This window comes from Macrotis lagotis, chromosome 7, assembly GCF_037893015.1.
Source record: "Macrotis lagotis isolate mMagLag1 chromosome 7, bilby.v1.9.chrom.fasta, whole genome shotgun sequence".
Lineage (NCBI taxonomy): Eukaryota > Metazoa > Chordata > Mammalia > Peramelemorphia > Peramelidae > Macrotis > Macrotis lagotis.
The window spans coordinates 194,592,917-194,610,345 of NC_133664.1; the positions used below are offsets into that span (position 1 = coordinate 194,592,917).

General features: G+C 33.0%; 1 pseudogene; it reads left to right on the forward strand.

The window, feature by feature from the left end:
* The window catches only part of LOC141494231 (ras-related C3 botulinum toxin substrate 1 pseudogene), a 72,333-nt pseudogene extending 63,044 nt beyond the window's left edge, over positions 1-9,289 (forward strand).
* The last annotated feature ends 8,140 nt before the right edge of the window (positions 9,290-17,429 follow it).

Consider the following 17,429-nt stretch of genomic DNA (forward strand, 5'->3'; position numbering starts at 1 on the left):
CTGGAAAAGGAGATAAAAAAAGCTCACTGATGAAAATGAATCCTTCAAATGCAGAATGAAATTAATGGAAGCCGACAACTTTGAAAGAAAACAGGGGGAATAAAGCTCTTCCAAAAAAAGCCAAAAATTAGAAGAAAATATAAGGTATTGCATTGGAAAACAACAGATCTTGAAAATAGATCCAGAAGAAATAATTTAAAAATTATTGGGCTATCTGAGAGGCACGATCAGGAGAAGAATCTAGACTTCATTTTTCAAGAAATAATACAGCAAAATTTTGCTGAGATCCTAGAAGCAGGGGGCAAAATTGAAATCGAGAGAATTTACCAGTCACCTACCAAAAGAGATCCCAAAGAAAAACTTCCAGGAATGTTATAGCTAAATTCCAAAACACCCAAATCAAAGAGAAAATTCTAATAGCTGCCAGAAACAAACAATTCAACTACCAAGGTTCCATAGTCAGGATTACACAGGATCTGACAGCATCTACATTAAGTACTTGTTGGGATTGGAATATGATATTCCAGACTGCAAAAGAGCTTGGTATACAACTGAGAATCAACTACCCAGCAAAATTGAACATCCTCTTTCAGGGGAAAAGATGGACATTCTATGAAACAAGGGTCTTTCAAACTTTCCTATTGAAACAACCAGAGCTGAACAGAAAGTTTGATCTCCAAGTATGGGACTCTGGTGAACCATAGAAGGAGTGGAAGAGTAGGACTAACTATGAGGAACTTAATAATATTGAACTGTTTGTATTCCTGCATGGAAAGAAGATATTGATAAGTCAAATGTACTTTCTCATTTACAAGAAATGTTAGAAGGAGCATATATAAACATGACGTAGGAAGGAGTGGAATATAATGGTATAATATAGTAAAAAGATGGAGTCAATGGGTGATAAATGAAAGTACTGGGAGGAAGGAAAAGGAGATAAAGAAGAAGCTAAGAAATTTCACATAAGAGTCAAGAAAAAGCTTTTTCAATGGAGTACAAAGGGGTAAGGCAAGGGGGAATGAGTGAGCCTTCAATCTCATGGGAATTGGCTTAAATAACATACACACATAATAGGGTGAGGAAATCTATCTTACCCTAGAGAAAAATGAAAAGAAAGGGACAGGATAGGGGGAATGGGGGGGGGGAGGGGGGGTAATAGATGATAGAACCAAGGGAAGATGGAGGGAGAGGGTACTCATACTTTAGGACAGGGCCAGGATGAAAGGAGAGAGAGGGAGACAGCTAGATGACACAGTGGATACAGCACCGGTGTTGGAGTCAGGAGTACCTGAGTTTAAATCTGGCCTCAGACACTTAATAATTACCTAGCTGTGTGGCCTTGGGCAAGCCACTTAACCCCACTGCCTTGCAAAGAAAACTAAAAAAAGGAGAGAGAGAGAGAAAAAAGAATGAATAAGAGAGGGAAGGAATAAAATGGAGGTACACCTAGTAATAGTAACTGTGGGAAAAATATTGAAGCAACTTTTCTGGTAGACTTATGATGAAGAAAGCAACTCACCCCAGAGACAGAGTCATTAGAATCTGAAAAGAGAGTGAAGTATATTTTTTTCTCTCTCTCTGTTCTTGAGGCTTCTCATCTTTTGGGGGGGGGGGGTTGGAAGGGGGGTTATGTTTACTCTTATGCTTACTCATATAACACATTCAATTTACATCAATGTATAGCAAGGAATCAATGTAAAGACTATCAGACAGCCTTCTGAGGGGCGGGGGGGAAATTGTAAAATTCAAAACCTTACAAAAAATGATAGGTAGATATTTCTATTGTATATAATTGGAAAACAAATAAAATGTTAACACATTAAAAAAAGATTAAAGAACACCAAAGTTCTTTTTCTAAATACAGAAAGTATTCTCTCTCACAGATATCCTAAACATGTCCCTGATTATTGTACTGATAGAGTGAGCACATCATTTAACGTTGATCATGACCCCCATGTTGCAGTTAGGGTATCTAATGTTCTTCCAGTTCTGCTCATCTTGTTCAGCATCAGTTCATGCAAGTCTTTCCAGGCTTCTCTGAAATGCTATCTTTCCTGGTTTCTAATAGAAGAACAGTGTTCCATAATATATATGTACCATAATTTTTTCAGTGATTCCCCAATAGATGGACATCCCCTTGATTTCCAATTCTTTGCCACTACAGAACTGCTGTGAATATTTTTTGTACAAGTGATGTTTGTATTTTACCCTTTTTCATGATCTCTTCAAGGTATAGACCCAGTAGTGGTATTGCTTTATCAAAAGAATATGCAATTTTTATTTCCTTTTGGGCATAATTCTGAATTTTCTCCAGGAAGGCTGGATGAGTTCATAGCTCCACCAATAATGCAGAAATGCCAGATTTCCCATATCCCTTCCATCATTGATCATTGTCCTTTTCTGGTCATATTGGCCTATCGGAGAGGTGTGAGGTGGCATAACAGGGATGCCTTAATTTGCATTTCTCTAATCAGTAATAATTGTGAGCAATTTTTCAGGACTATGGATAGCTTTGATTTCCTCATTTGCAAATTGGTTTGGCATATCCTTTAACCATTTGTTAATTGAGGAATGGCTTATTTGTTTGTTTATAAATTTGACTCAGTTCTCTATATATTTTATAAATGAGTCCTTTGTCAGAAATATTACTTGTAAAAATTGTTTCCTAATTCAGTACATTTCTTTTGATCATGGTTGTAGTGGTTTAGCTTGTGCAAAAGCTTTTTAATTTAATGTAATCAAAATTGTCCAGTTTGTTTTTTAATGATGTTCTACATCTCTTCCTTGGTCATAAACTGCTTTCCTTTCCACAGATCTGACAGGTAAAGGATTACTTTTTCTTCTACCTTGCTTATAATATTGACTTTTATGTCTGAATCTTACACTAATTTTCTTCATATAATGGTATAGGATGTGAGATATTGGTCTAATCCTAGTTTCTGCCATATCAACTTCCAATTTTCCCATCAGCTTTTATTGAAAGGAGAGTTCTTATCCCACAAACTGGGCTCTTTGGGTTTATCAAGCAGCAGATTATTACAATCATTTCCTACTGTCTCTTTTGCACCTAGTTTATTCTACTGGTCTACCATGCTATTTCTAAGCCAGTATCAGACAGTTTTGATGACTGATACGTTATAATATAAGTTTAGATCTGGTAGGGCTAAGTTATCTTCTTTTGTACTTTTTTTTTAATCACTTGATATTTTTGACTTTTTTTCCTCCATATGAATTTAGGTACAATTTTTTCTAGCACATTAATTTTTTTTTGGAATTTTTATTGGTAGACACCAAACAAGTAGTTAATTTAGATAGAATTGTCACTTTTATTATATTAGCTTGGCCTATACATGAGCTGTTGGCATTTGCCCAGTTATTTAAATCTGATTTTATTTGGGTGAAAAGTATTTTACAGTTGTTTTCATAGATTTTGAGTCTGCATTGGCAGGTAGGCACCCAAGTATTTTATATTCTGAGGTTATTTTAAAATGAGATTTCTCTTTCCAGCTCTTGCTGTAGTATTTTACTAGTAATATAAAGAAATGTTGAGGATTTATGAGGGTTTATTTTATATCCTGCAATTTTGCTAAAGTTGCTAATTGTTTCTAGTAGTGTTTTAGATGATTATTTTAGGATTCTCTAAGTATACCATCATGTCATCTGCAAAGAATGAGAGTTTTATTTCTTCCATTCCAATTCTAATTCCTTCAATTTCTTTCTCTTTTCTTATTCCTGAAGCTAACATATCTAATACAATATTGAATAGTAGTGGTGATAAGAGGAATCCTTGTTTCACCCCTGATCTTATTGAGAATGCCTCTAGCTTATCCCCATTGCATATAATACTTGCTGATGGCTTCAGATAGATACTGCTTATGATTCAAAGGAACAGTCCTTTTATTCCTATGCTCTCTAGTGCTTTTAAAAGGAATGGGTGCTCTATTTTCTCAAAGGCTTCTACAGGATATATTGAGATAATCATCTGATTTCTGTTAGGTTATTATTGATATGATCAATTGTAATGACAGTTTTCCTAATATTGAACCAACCCTGCATTCCTGGGATAAATCCTGCTTGATCATAGTGTATTAATCTAGTGATAATTTGCTGTAATTGCTCTCCTAAGGTTTTATTTAATATTTTGCATCCATATTCATTAGGGAATTTGGTCTGTAATTTTCTTTCTCTATTTGACCCTTTCTGGTTTAAGTATCAGCACAATATTGGTGTTATAGAAAGAGTTAGGCAGAGTTCCATTGCCACCTATTTTTCCAAAGGTGTTATATAGAATTGGAACCAATTGTTCCTTAAACGTTTGATAGAATTCACTTGTGAATTCATCTGATCCTGGAGAAGTTTTCTTAGGGACTTCAATGATGGCTTGTTGAATTTCTTTTTTTTTTTTGAGATAGGGTTATTTAGGTATTTAATTTCCTCTTCATTTAACCTGGACAACTTATATTTTTGTAAATATTTATCCATTGACTTATATTATCAAATATATTGGCATACAGCTGGCAAAATATATCCAAATTATTACTTTAATTTCCTCCTTAGTGTTGGTGAGTTCATCTTTTTTTGCATTTCTGATACTAATAATTCAGTTTTCTTCTTTCTTTTTTTAATCAAATTAAACAAAGGTTTATTTTATTAGTTTTTTCAAAAAAGCAACTCTTGGTTTTATTTATTAGTTCAATAATTTTATTGCTTTTGATTTCATTAATTTCCCCTTTAATTTTTAGAATTTAATTTTGATTTAATTGGGGTTTTTCATTTTTTTCTTTCTCTAATTTTTAAGTTGTAGGCTTGGCTCAGTCATTTCCCTTTCTTCTATTTTATTCATGTAATCATTTAAAGATATAATATAGCCTCTAATAACTGTCTTGGCTGTATCTCACAAATTTTGGTATCTTCTCTCATTATTGTCATTGTTTAGGATTAAATCATTAATTCTATCTGTAATTTATTGTTTGATCTATTCATTCCTTAAAATTAAGTTTTGGAGTTTCCAATTAGTTTTAGGTCTATCACTCCATGGCCCATTTTTATCGCATTATATTCGGAAAAGGAAGCATTCACTATTTCTACCTTTCTGCATTTTATTATGAGGTTTTAATGTCCCATGGTCCATTTTTGTGTAGGTGCGATGTATTACAGGAAAAAAAAGTATATTCTTTTCTTTACCCATTCAATTTTCCCCAGAGGTCTATCATATCTAAATTTTTAACATTCTATTTACCTCCTTAACTTCCTTATTTTTTATTTTATGGCTAGATTTATCTAATTCTAAGAGAAGGAGGTTGAGGCCTCCCACCAGTAGAGTTCTTGCTATTTATGTCTGTCCATAACTCATTCGGCAACTCCTCTAAGAATCTGGTTGCTATAACACTTGGTGCATATATATTTAGTATTGAAATTGCGTCATTGTCTATGTTATTTTTAGAAGGATATAGTTTCCTTCCTTATTTCTTTTAATGAGATCTATTTTTACAGCTACTTTGTTGAAGATAAGGATTGCTACTCCTGCCTTTGTCACTTAAATTGAAGCAAAATGTATTCTCTTCCAATCTTTTACATTTATTCTATATGTATCTTCTGATTCAAATGAGTTTCTTTTAAGCAGCATATTGTAGGATTCTGGTTTTTATTTGACTCTACTATTTGCTTATATTTTATGGGAAAGTTCATCCTATACACATTCAAATTAATAATTGCTACTCTTTATTGCCCTCCATGCTATCTTCCCTCTGTTTTAGTTTTTCCCCTTTTATCACCTTTTGCTTCTTAATACTGCTCCTTCAGTGTGTTTGAGTCCTTTTATCAACCCCTTTCCCTTTCTTTTCCTTTTCTCTTTTGCCCCTTCTTCCTACCCTTCCTTCTATCAGTTCCTCTTTTTCCTCTCTCTTCAATCTTTACCATATTAATAATTGAAAGGTAAGATAAGTTTTATATCTCAACTTGAGTGTGTGTATGTTGATAATTCTTTGAGAAAAATCTGATGAGAGTAAGGTTCAGGCAGTTCTCACCTCCTCCTTTCTTCCCCTCTATTGGAATAAGTCCCTTATACTTCATGTATTGTAATTTACACCAATCTCCTCCATCCTCCATTCTCTTTACTGCCCCACTTTTTTAAGGAGATATTGTTTTTAAATCATTCTATCAACATCATGGACAATTCAGGAGTGTCCATTACTTCTGGCTAAGTATATTTTCTCTAATAGTGTTACAATTCCCGAGAATCAAGAGAATCTTTCTCCCAGATAGGGATATAGCCAGTTTCATCTTATTGGATATCATTTTTTTTCTTTTTTCTATTGTACATTTTTACGTATCTCCCTGTTTGACATGTAAATATTCTATTTAGCTTTGGACTTTTACTCAGGAAAAGTTGGAAGCCTCCTATTTAGTTCATCTTTTTCCCTGGAAGTGAAGGTTCAGTTTTACTGAATAGTGAATTCTTGGCTGCATTCCAAATTCTCTTATTCATTGGAATATCATATTCCAGGTCAATCCATCCCTTACTGTTGATGCAGCCAGGTCCTGTATAATCCTTACTGTGGCTCCTTGTTATCTAAATTGTTTCTTTCTAGCTTCTTGCAGCATTTTTTCTTTTATCTGATAATTCTGGAATTTGACCACAATATTCCTTGATTTTTTTCATTTTTAGGAACCCTTTCAGGAGGGCATCAATATATTATTTCAATAACCATTTTGCTCTCTGGTTACAAGATATCAGGGCAATTCTCCTTTATTATATACAGGCTTTACTATATCCAGTATTGTTCCAGGCTTTTTTTTATGCACAAGATTTTTGGGAAGCCCAGTGATTCTTAAGTTGTCTCTCCTGGTTCTATTATCTAGGTCAGTTTCTTTTTCAGATGACATGTTTTACTTTTTCTTCCACTTCTTTCTTTGTTGTTTTTGTTTAATAGATTCTTGTTGTCTCATGAAGTCATTAGTTTCCACAGATTCGAAATTTTTAAGAGAAGAATTCTTCATTTAACTTTTGTAACTCCTTTTACAATTGTAATTTCCAATTATAATTCTGTTTTTAAAAGAGCTTTCCTTTGGTTTTGAGAGAAACATTTTCTTTTTTTGCATTTTTCCAATTGTATTTTCATTTTCTTTTTGCAGGATGATAATTATTTTTCAATGTGTTACTTTTTTTCTTGTATCTTTGCCCAATTTTTCCATTTGATTTTTAAACTCCTTCCTGATCTCTTCTGAGAAGTCTTCCTGGCTGGACCAATTCATATTCTCCTCACAATTTCTTGATCTCTCTGAGTTAGGATATTTGTCTTCAAGGTAACTTCCAGTGGACTCCCCCCACCACCACACCCACTGGCTTTTCTTCATTTTCATAGGATTTTGTGCTCAGGGAGGGGTAAAATCTTTGGTTTCGGAATTCCCTAGAGGCTTACTCACTGGGTTTAGAAACTCCAACTGGGCCAGCTAATAGAGGATGCTAGACACTGTCTCTGGGGTGTCTGTGACCTTGATTTGTTTCCTATTCCCTAGGCCTGGAGATGTAGGAGGCAGCAGGATCTGGATTATCCTTGAACAAAGTGGGTTGATCCCTTAGGCTATGCAGTTAATCTCCTTCTTCCTCACTCAGCCCTGAAGGAGATCTGCTGCCCACACCTGAGCTGGGGTGGGGGGGAGGGGAGCGATTGTCACTGTGTTTGTTCTGGGAAGGGTTACTTTCTCTAACAGTGATGAGGGGGAAGAGATTCAACTAGAAACATGGTGACTCAGTTGAAAATAAGGGAATTGCATCCCTGGTCTTCCAGTCCTGAAGAGCTGACTGGATTAATGTCTAGCCATACTCTGGAGTTCTCCTGTCTGCTGCTCACACAGCCAATGCTTCTGCAGCTGTTCTCAGGTTAGTCCCCAGGCCTTTCCCTCTTGCCCTTTGGTTGGCTCTCTGGTCTCTGCTCCTTACTAACCCTGAGACAGATCTTGGTAGATGTTCTCCTAGGTTCTTTTCTAGATTTTGTGGATCCAAATTCTGTTAAGAGGTTTGATTCATGTTAGTTCTGAGGGAATTTCAGGAGAGTTTAGGACAGTGTCTGACTTCTCTCCATCATCTTAACCAGAAACTTGTCTCAGTGACTCTTACACTGACTCTGTCTTTCCATGCTTTCTGTGTATTTGTCTCCATCTCTATCTGGATGTCTCTCACTTTTCCTACATCTGAAAAAGCATGCTATAATATAAATATATATATATATATATATATATATATAATTAAATTAAATAAATATATAATAAATAAGAATATAAATAAATATAAATAACAAATATATGTATAAATAAAATATGAATAATACAATAAATATAATATATATTATATAAATTTAATATAATATAAACAATTAAGATTCAAGAGAAATTAGTTCAAATTTCAGCTCTCTTACCTCCCAACCTTATAATACTAATTCATGAGACAATCTACCTATGGAATCTTCTAGTGAAAATATAAGTATAAGGCACACTTGATGAAACCATGATCAAGAAACAGACTACTGAACTCACTTTAAATTCTACATCTTTACAGTCAAAGATAAATGATTGAGTAGTACACAAAGCTAAAAGCAGAAGCTTGAGAGAGAAATTAATTAGAGAAGAACTGGTCCCTTCTAGATGGGGAGGAGTAAAAGAGCTGTTACAGCAGTGGAACTGTATATCTACAGAAGAGTTATATGACCAATGGCTTTCTTGGGGAACACATCATTAATGCCGTTGACAATTACTCTGCTAATGTTATGGTAAATGTAAAATCTGTGAGTTTGGGTTTATGGGATACAGGAGGTCAAGAAGACTATGACAACCATAGCCCTCATCCAAAACACAAATACAAAGAAATGTAATAATTTGCTTGTCCTTTGTGAGTCCTGCATTATATGAAAATGCCCACACAAAGTGGTTTTCTGAAGTGAGACATCATTGTTCTAACACTCTCATAATTCTAGAAGGCACCAAATTTGACATTAGAGATGATAAAGACATGATTGAGAATTTAAAAGAAAAGAATCTGACTCCAACACAGGGATTAACCATGGAATAGAAGATTGGTGCTGTAAAATATCTAGAATATTTAGCACTTTTACAGCAAGGCACAAGACAATGTTTGATAAAACTATTAGAGTGGCTCTTTGTCATCTCTATCAAGAAAAGGAAGTGAAAATGTCTATACTTGGAAATGTTATGGTTTTGTCCTTTGGGCCTTTGTAAGTCTTGCTTAAACAGTGGAGAATTCACTCAATGCCAACTTTTTGTTTTAAATTAGCTTCTTTCAAAAAATCTTCTGAACCAATCAATAATTTCATGATTTTATTTAGTGTTAGAGAATGAATTTTTTTCACATTCTATTACAACTAAATCCTAAAAAAAGTCAAATCTAGTTCAAACCTTATTTTTTAAAAGCCCTTGATTGTGTTCAGATTAAGTTTTGCCAAATTACCCACTGATTTAAGTTTCATTGTTCTGCTATGAACGCTAAGCACTAAACTGTGTTTTAAAGACCTTAGTCTTTAAGAAAACATTAATTTTTCATAATAGAAAAATGAAAAACTCCTTCTAACTCATTTTTTCTGATATGTTAAACTTAATACTCAGTAAAAATATTTAATTCACTGTTCAGTTTATGAACTCCTGATCATTATGTAACATTGTCCCATATTTCAGAATGCAATGTGTATGATAAAACTATAGTCTTGGGATTGATTTTTTTTGCTTTCATAGTAAAAAGCAAGAATATACACTATTGAACCATAAATTTTCAATCGCTCTAATAAATTTTGTAGATTTAAAAGCTATCAAATTGTGGATGCAATGCAATTAATAGTATGTTTTGCATTTATGGTTTAATACATCCGTAATAATGTTTAAAAATTCACAAAGAAGATATGACTATATTTTTTCTTACAGTAGATAGGTTTTTCCATCAAAAGAAGAAAATTCTGCCTTAAAGAATTTTTGCAATATAATATCTACCTTAAACATTTCCAAATCATATAAGATCCCTGAAAGCTATAACATAGATTTCTCCAGTGAACATGGTTATTATTACCAAGGAAGAGTTTAAAGTGAGACTTGCATATATGCCTGATGCATACTAATAAAAATAATAAAGATATATGCTAAATTAGTAGATGAATCTATTTTCATCAAAATAATCTCTTTTTTAGATATGATCAAAAGCACATCCATTACTCTAAGACCTAATAGCATTTTATTGCATAAATTCAAATAAAAGGTTTTTTAATTTTAGATATGAAACAAAGATACATTATTCATATTTCATTTGACATATTAAAAAACACTGTATTTGTAAGGCAATAGAAACTAAATTTAAAAAACACAAAGGATAAAATTATCCCTATTTTTACATATGATATTTCTTTAGGTGAATCCTAGTCAATCAGCAAAGAAATCAATTGGAATATTCAGTTTTGTCAGAATACAAAATTAATGCTTTAAAATTATTAACCATTTCTTTATATTACCAGAAAACAATAATAATAAAAAGGAAATTTCCATTGGAGGAAAAACAACAAAATACTTATGAAATCTGCTATTTAACTGCCAAAAATTTTTATATTAATACAATTATAAAACAGGTTAACAGAAGTATAGAAATATGACTGTACTGTATAATTGGTAAAAAATTCAATATACCTTTATGGATCATATCAACAAAGATTTTAAAACATAAACCTAAATTAATAAACATATTTGTTTCTGTGCCTGACAGTCACAGCATTAAAAAGACAGCCAAAATAACAAAATTCATATGAAGAAAAAAGAGATAAAGAATGTTGATAGAAGTCATGAGAAGTGGTAATGACATGGACCTATTAATACTAGATATAAAATTACAATATAATTCAATCAGAAACAAAACTCTTTAATATAGGCACACTTGTGTAATAGACAAGATAAGAAAGACAAAAATAAACTCACTAGTTAATGTTTACTAAAATTCAAATCAAAGTTATTTCAGAAGGGACTCTTTATTTGACATGAACAGTTAGAAAAACTGGAAAGCAATTTGATTAGATGAATATCTCACACCATGCATTTTAATAACTACCAATCAGATAATTGTCCTAAACAGTAAAATGTCACATCTTAAAAAAATAAACATTGGAAAATACAAGTTACATCTTTCACATATATATTTAATGAGATTTTCTTAACTTCCCCCTAACAATTTAGAGAATCCTACTGGATAGAGTAGTGAGTTTCAAATGATGAAGACTTGAGTTAAAAGCCTGCCTCAAATAGTTACTAACTATGTGATCTTAGGAATTTTTGGCTATTTCTCCTTATGCAAGTCACTTATTATGCAATCCAGTTTCAATATCTGCACAATGACAGGGTTAGAGTTGGTGACAGTTAATGTCTCTTCTATCTTTGAATCAATGCTTCTGTCCTATAATTTTACTAAATTAAAAGACTTTTTCTTTTGCAAAGACAATGTACATTTGTTAAAGTAAAACAACATAGTTGAATAAAAATTTACATTTAACATTTCTAAACTGTTCCTGACATCTAACATGTATAGATAATATGAATCAACAATCCCCACTTGGTAAACTTAAACATATGAACATCTTTAAAAACAAAACAAACTATCAAAAATCATTTGAAAAAGTTCAAAATTACTAGACAGTAAAAAGGAAATTAAAGTAGATCTGAGCTATTTACCCATAAACATCAAATTGATAAAGATTACAAAATATTGAAATACTCAATGTTGACTGAGACAGCAATCAAATTCATTTAACTCTTAATAATTTTTAACCTGAAATTCTATCCTCTTTCATTACAATTTGTATGTTAGATGTTTTTCAATATACATAGAAGCATGTACATATACAGATATGCATATACTTATTTAGTAAACATTATATATGTATAAAATAAAATCCATTAATAAAATATATAAAATGAATTATCTTTCAACCAGAAAACAAAATTTTTCTCTTAATGATTAGCACATAATAATCCATTATATTCACTCATGTATTCACAGTTTTCCTCTTTACTGTAAGTGCAATGGAACATAGCTTGTTTGTTTTTTCTAAACTGAATCTTCATTTTTTTCCAAGGGGAAGAAAGGCAAAAATTTTGCTTTTCCTTATGACAGAATTATTTTACAGTTAAAGGTAAATAGTACTAAGACAATTTTATGTCTATTTGTAGTGTGTATGTGTGCATGGATATTTAAAAAGTGAGATTAGAGAAATCTGCAGACAAATTATTTAATATATTTCACAAACATTTAAATATTAAGTAAATGTATTAAATATTTATTTAGTGAGTTGTGGTCCTAAATCCTTCAGATTTCCACTTTGGTTACTTATGACATGTGACTGGTGTTTTTGAAATTTTCAACAAATTAAGTTTCAAATATTTTCAAGCATCTAAAAATGCAATGCAGACATATAGGAAATCCTCTTGTTTATTATGTCTTAATATGTCAACTTTATATAAAAATCCCAATAGTAATATACAGAAGATATTCAATCTAATTTCTATCTTATAGTTTCAGTTCTTTGAAATCTATTCTGTAGGGAAAAAATTGAATACTGAAAAATTACTATGCATAGTGAAGATTATCAAAGTGAAGCAGAATGATGTAACAACTCACATGCCAGATTATACATAATTAAAATACAAATAACAGGTAAACAGTGGACAATTAAACATTTCAGCAACTGATTTTGCCAAAGCTACTTTCATAATATTTTTAATGAAAAGTGTCAATAGACATTTTAAAATATCTGTTTAGAAGAAAAATTTGACAAGAAATACTAATATATGCTGAACTACACTTTTCCAGGATTTTGATTGCGATAACTCTTAGATTATAGGAATTTGAAGTTATTATATTTTATTTCATTTTCTAAACTGAAAAGTACAAAATCCTCAAGTACCAAGAGGAATGGATAATAGCAGATGATTACAGATTCAGAAACAAAACACAAGGCCCAACAAAAGAAGTAAACATCAAAAAGGTGGGGTTCTAATTTTATCGTCCATGAGTGGTTTTTTTCTGACCTCTTGCCCTATTGCCAATCTACTACTGTTGGATCTTCATCACTCTCCCCAATTCAATGCAATTTATTGCTGCCCAGGGGTATGTCTGTGTAGTAGAGATTTAGGGGAAAGTCAGAATGCCTAAAAGTTTCCATTATTTTTTATATCTGAATGAAGAATACAACCTCAAAAACTTTATCTTTCTCCCCTAAGTCTTTCGCCAGTACCCCACATACATCAGGCTGCCACTAGTGGGACCATAACCCCCAACAGAGCCTTACTCAATAAAGGAAGAATGACATCTTGTCAAGTAAATATAGAAAGAATTCCTTCTATGTATAGATAGTTCCTGAAGTCCTTTCTAATTCAAATTCTGTTTTGATTTAGGATTATTATTCAGAATGGTTTTTTTTTTCTATTTTTAGGCTCTCATTTTAAAATATTTATTTATTTAATATTTTATTTTTCCACAGTTACATTCAAAAACAATTTTCAGTATTCATTTTTAAAACTTTGAATTCCAAATTCTCCCCTTTCTTTCTCCCTCTCCCCCTCACAATTGAGAAATCAAGCAATTTGATAGAGATTACAAATATCTAATCATGAAAAACATTTCCATAATAATCAAATTGTTAAAGAAAACATAGACTTCCCCAAAAGAAGAAACTTCAAAAAATAAATTAAATAAAAGCATCTTTCAATCTCCATTCCAAAAACTATAAGCTCTTTCTATGGGAACGGATAACATGCTTCATCACTAGACCATTAGAGTTGCCTTGAGTTTTACTGAGAAAAGCATTGCATCATAATTACATGCGACAATTTGTTCAGTCATTCTGCATTTAATGGGTAAATCCTCAGTTTTCAATTCCTGGTAACCAGAAGAGAGTTGCCATAAATATCCTTGTATATGTTCTTTTATATAAATTCTTTTTTCTTTTCTGTTTTTCTGGAGGTGATACAGAACTAGAAGTGATGATATTGAGTCATAGGACATACATAGTTTTATAGCCCTTTGGACATAGTTCCAATTTGCTTTACATGAATGGTTGAATTACTTAAAAACTCTACCAAGAGTGTGTCATCCATATATCCCCTCCCACATTTGCAATTTTCCTATTAGTCAATATAAGAAGTATAAGGCAATACCTGAAAATTGCTTTAATTTACATTTCTCCTATCAATCAATAGTGATTTAAAACATGGCTCAGAGAGATGCAAGACATGACTCAGTAAGAAGGCAAAAGAAATTCAATTTTATGCAACAAGTAACAAATCAAAATGCTTTTATGTTGCTATGAAGGCTATTTATGGGCCAAGCACTTATGGTGCAAATCAAATACACAATACTGATGGATCCACATTGATGAAAAATAGGGACATGATCCTAAAGAGAATGGTTGAATGCTTCCATAGTGTTCTTAACAGACCATCATCAATCAATGCAGAAGCTATTGACTGTTTACGTCAAGTTGAAGTCAATCAGTCACAAGCTGAAGTTCCAACAGAAGAAGAGGTTTTGAATGTCATTAGACTCCTTTCAAGTGGAAAAGAACCTGATGCTGATTGTATTCAAGATGAGATCTACAAGGTGGGAGATCCATTTCTCATCCAAAAACTGACTGAAGCATGAAGAGGTTATCCCCCAAGAATTCAAGGATGCCTCCACTGCCCATCTCTATGAAGGTAAAGGTAATAGATTGCTCTGTGACAATCACAGGAGTATTTCTCTTTTAGACATGGCTGGTAGGATTCTTGCCAGAGTCCTTCTCACTAGGTTAATCCTTCACCTGGAAGATGGTCACCTCCCTGAAAACGAGTGTGGCTTTAGAACATATCTAGGAAGTGTTGATATGATGTTTCCAATCCCAACAAAATACGAGGAACGGAACAGAGGTTTTTTTATACAACATTTGTAGATCTGACCAAGGCTTTTGATACTGTCAGTCATGATGGTTTATGTAAAATTATATCAAAATTTGGTTGCCTGGAGAAGTTCATCAGTATTGTATGTCAGTTTCATGACAACATGTATACCTAGGTTCTAGATAGTGTTCAATACTCTTGAGATTTCCCAGTCACCAATGGAGTAAAACAAGGATGGGCCCATGCCCCCATGCTTTTTAGCATGATATTTTCAGCCATGTTATCAAATGCCTTCATTGAGAATGAACATAGCCTCAAGGTTGACTTGAAAAAGGCTACAAGCCAAGACCCAAGTGGAAGGAATTTTGATGTTCTGTTTGCACATGATTGTCCATTCAATGCAATCTCTGAAGCTTAGATACAGCAAAGTATAGATTGATTCTTTCCTTCCTGTGCTAACACCAAGAAACCACAGGTATTTAATCAACCATCCACATGTGGAATCATCAATTACAGCAAATGGAGAAATTTTTAATACTGTGGAGAAGTTCATTTACCTTGACAGTGTCCTTTCCAAGGAGGTAAACATTGACAATGAGCCTGATACACATATTGCCAGAGCTAGCTCAGTAACTGGGAGGCTCCAAAAGAAAGTGTGGGAGAAGGAGAGTTATTAGACTAACTACCAAATTGAAGGTCTACAGAGTCATTGTGCTTACTTTGTATTTATGTTGTACTTACTATACTTACATATAGCTTACATAGCTATATGCCTGTGAGACCTGGATAGCACCATGTCAGGAAACCAAATTGCTTCCATTAAATTTTCTTAGGAAGATTCTGAAGATTGCCTGGTAGGAGAAGATATTAGATACTGAGGTCCTTTCTTGAGCTAAACTTTCTAGCATTCCAACATTACTACAGAGAGTGCAGCACTCTGGCCTGGACACATTGTTAGAATGACAGTCAGAGGCTTGCTAAAAAAAAAAACAAACTATTTTATGGAGAATTCACAGGGCAAGCTCTCATAATGGGATCAAAAAAAGCAATACTGAGACACCCTGAAGGTCTCATCGAAGAACTTTCAAATTTATTATAGAGCATGGCAAACACTAGCACAGGATCATCCAGCATGACATACCTTCATCAGTGGAGGTGCTGTATTCATAAAGTATGTAATTGAATGCAGTTCAAAAGAAACGTGTCATACAGAAGTTTAGAGTACCCATCCTGGGTACTTACATAGATTATTTTTTCCAGACCTGTGGCAGAGCATTTTGAGCTCATCATTGGTAAGATCAGCCACAGTCAGACACACTGCTATTTGTCTCAAACATAGTGATATCATTTGGTCTTCTTTGAAAATGAAGGACAAGAACCAACCAGCCAGAACATGGCTATAGATAATATTGATAATCTCATCTGAAAATTGCTCATGCCTTTTGATCATTCATCAATTCAGAAAGTTCCTTATTTTTATAAATTCAATTCAGTTTTCTATATGTTTGAGATCTTTATCAGAGAAAATTGCTTCTTTTTTATATTTAATATGGCTAAGTTTATTTCCCTCCATGCTATTCTTCCCACCACCATATACTCTATTCTCTCTGTTCACTCTCTCCCTCCTCAAAAATGTTTTGATTCTGACTAGCCCCATCTTCAATCTGTCCTCATTACATATATAACCTACTTTCTGTGGGATAAGATTGATTTCAATATACAATTGAGTATCATTTCCTCTGAGCTAATTCTGATGAATTCACTCAGTTCTTCTCCCTTCCCTCTTCTTCGTTTCCACTATAAAATCTTTCTCTTGTCTCTTTTATGAGAGTTAATATTTCCCATTCTTCCTGTACCCTTCCCCCAGTACCTTCCCAGCATATTCCTCTCTCACCTCTGAATTTTGTTTTTTTTAATTTTCTCTCCATATTCTCTCTCCCCTTTATGTATATATATATATATATATATATGCATACATGTTTGTATGCATATATACTCCTTTTAACTACCCTAATGAAAAAGTTCTTATGAATTATCAGTAGTTTTTCTCCATATAAAAACATAAACAGGTCAACATCATTATAGTTTTCCTTTATTGTTTTCTTTTCATGTTCCTCTTGAGTCTTGTAGTTAAAGAAAAACATTTCTGTTCAGCTGGGCTGTTTTCATCAGGAAAGTTTGAAAGTCTCCTATTTCATTGAATTTCTCCCTTTTCCCATAAAGAGTTTGCTCAGTTTTACTGGGTAGTTGATTCTTTATTGGCATCCAAGCTCTTTTTTCCAACAGAAGATCATATTCCAGACGCTACAATACTTTAATGTGAAAGATGCTAAGTCCTGTATTACCCTATGACTCTGTGATATTGGAATTATTTCTTTCTAGCTACTTGCAATTTTTTCTCCTTGACTAGGAAGCTCTGCAATTTGGCTCTCATATTTTTTGGAGTTTTGATTAGGGGATATCCTTCAGGAGGTAAATGAAGGATTCTTTAAATTTCTGTTTTATATTCTGGTTCT